This window comes from Gadus macrocephalus, chromosome 1 (genome assembly GCF_031168955.1).
Source record: "Gadus macrocephalus chromosome 1, ASM3116895v1".
In the NCBI taxonomy this organism is placed as follows: Eukaryota; Metazoa; Chordata; class Actinopteri; order Gadiformes; family Gadidae; genus Gadus; species Gadus macrocephalus.
The window spans coordinates 2,652,833-2,655,585 of record NC_082382.1 but is presented as its reverse complement, the minus strand read 5'-3'; positions in this window follow the sequence as shown (position 1 = coordinate 2,655,585).

Genomic DNA, 2,753 nt, shown 5'->3' with positions numbered 1-2,753 from the left:
TTGTTACATGTAGTGAGTGACGTGATGTAAATGACATGTAGTTAATAACATGTAGTTAGCTGCACCTAGTTAGAAACTCTTCGTTAATTACGTATTGTTAGTTAAGCATGGGAAGTAACATATTGTTAGTTAAATGTACTTAGATGTAGTTACTTACATGTCGTTAGTTGCATGTCGTTAGTTACATGTAGTTAGTACTTGGTTGGATGTATTTAGTTACACATTGTGTGGTAGAAAGGTACTGTATGTTCAAAGGAAATATAATAATTATATATTGTACATATAAAAAAACCATGATCATTATCTTGCCTAAATGCTGTATGAATGAAAATAACTAATGAGGAGGATCATGAGGGCCATGAGGAGGGTCATGAGGGCCATGAGGAGGGTCATGAGGGTCATGAGGGCCATGAGGAGGGTCATGAGGAGGGTCATGAGGAGGGTCATGAGGGCCATGAGGAGGGTCATGAGGAGGGTCTTGAGGGCCATGAGGAGGGTCATGAGGGCCATGAGGAGGGTCATGAGGAGGGTCATGAGGGCCATGAGGAGGGCCATGAGGAGGGTCATGAGGAGGGTCATGAGGGCCATGAGGAGGGTCATGAGGAGGGTCATAAGGGCCATGAGGAGGGTCATGAAGGTCATGAGGAGGGTCATGAGGAGGGCCATGAGGAGGGTCATGAGGAGGGCCATGAGGAGGGCCATGAGGAGGGTCATGAGGGCCATGAGGAGGGTCATGAGAAGGGTCATGAGGGCCATGAGGAGGGTCATGAAGAGGGCCATGAAGAGGGCCATGAGGAGGGTCATGAGGAGGGACATGAGGGCCATGAGGAGAGTCAACAGGAGGGTCATGAGGGTCATGAGGAGGGTCAGCAGGAGGGTCATGAGGAGGGTCATGAGGGTCATGAGGAGGGTCAACAGGAGGGTCATGAGTGGCTGATGGAGACCAGACTGTACGGCAGGAGCTGATCCACGGTGACGGCTTCACCTCTGGTGGTTCGAGTAGCAGGTTTTCAAGGTACCACGCCACTACCTATCAGAGTTTACCATAGTTATAGGTTCACTACATATCAGAGTTTACCATAGTTATAGGTTCACTACCTATCAGAGTTTACCATAGTTATAGGTTCACTACCTATCAGAGTTTACCATAGTTATAGGTCCACTACCTATCAGAGTTTACCATAGTTATAGGTTCACTACCTATCAGAGTTTACCATAGTTATAGGTTCACTACCTATCAGAGTTTACCATAGTTATAGGTCCACTACCTATCAGAGTTTACCATAGTTATAGGTTCACTACCTATCAGAGTTTACCATAGTTATAGGTTCACTACCTATCAGAGTTTACGTCGTTTTAGGTTCACATCCTATTAGAGTTGACAATGGTTATAGGTTCATTACCTATTAGAGTTTACATCGTTTTAAGTTCACATCCTATTAGAGTTTACCATCCTTATAGGTTCACTACTTAGGCTAACAGAGTTTACATATTTTTAGATTCACTACATTTTAGAGTTTACATCATTATAGGATCACTACCTAATAGAGTTTACATCTTTATAGGTTCACTACCTAATAGAGTTGTTACCTAATATGAGCATTTCCTTCTTTAACTAAGCTCTCCTATTGGGTGTTCAACAGTATAAGCATCTGTAAAACCGTGTTCATGGCTCCTTCTGTAAAGAAGTACATTTATGCAACTATAAATAATCCTGTAATCTCGAAAACATTCCCTGATCTCTTTTCTTGTTGGAGTTTGAGGTTTGTACTTTCCACGACAGTACTAAGTGACCTATAGGGAGTAAGTTGCACGTAGCTAGTAAGACCTATTAAGTTGTTGTTATCAGGGCAGACTCTACAGAGAGAGAGAAACAGCTGCTGCATTGTCCTTGGTGTTTGCACAGCCAGAACACGGTCCGACAGATCTCTGGTCCATAGAGCGAACGACAAGACAGAGTAACACACTAACAGACCATCAACCTGGTGGTAAGAAAGACTGCATGCATACAGACAGATGGACAAATAGAAGGACCGAACAATGATGAAGGACAGACGCAGAGAATGGGATCAGGGGATGGGAGAGTCTGTGTGTGTGAGAGTGTGTTTCTGTGTGTGTGTGTGTGTGTGTGTGTGTGTGTGTGTGTGTGTGTGTGTGTGTGTGTGTGTGTGTGTGTGTGTGTGTGTGTGTGTGTGTGTGTGTCCGTGTGTGTGTGTTTCTGTGTCCGTGTGTGTGTGTTTCTGTGTCCGTGTGTGTGTGTGTGTGTGTGTGTGTCTGTCTGTCTGTCTGTCTGTCTGTCTGTGGGGGGGTGTCCTTCTCTGACTGTAGCAGCAGCACCACGTGGTGGGACCAGGTGCCCCCCTGCTGTCTTTAACAGTGCGTCACACACACTCAAGAGGGGGTGGGAGGAGGGGATGAAGTACTTGGAGGACCAATCAGGAGAAGGATGAAAGCAGCTGTATTGGGAGAGCTCGATTTAGGGGGAGCTGCACATTTGCAGTTGCACTTTGTAAGGCACAAGGAGAGAGGGAGACAGAGAGACGAAGACAGAGACGGAGAGAGAAACAGAGAGTGACAGAGACAAAAAGAGAGACAGAGAGAGAGGCAGAGAGTGACAGAGACAAAAAGAGAGACAGAGACAGAGAGAGAGAGAGGCAGAGAGACGGAAACAGAGAGAGAGACAGAGAGAGACAGTAACAGAGAGAGAGTCTAAGACAGGGAGAGAGACAGAGAGACAGAGGGAAAACTTCAAG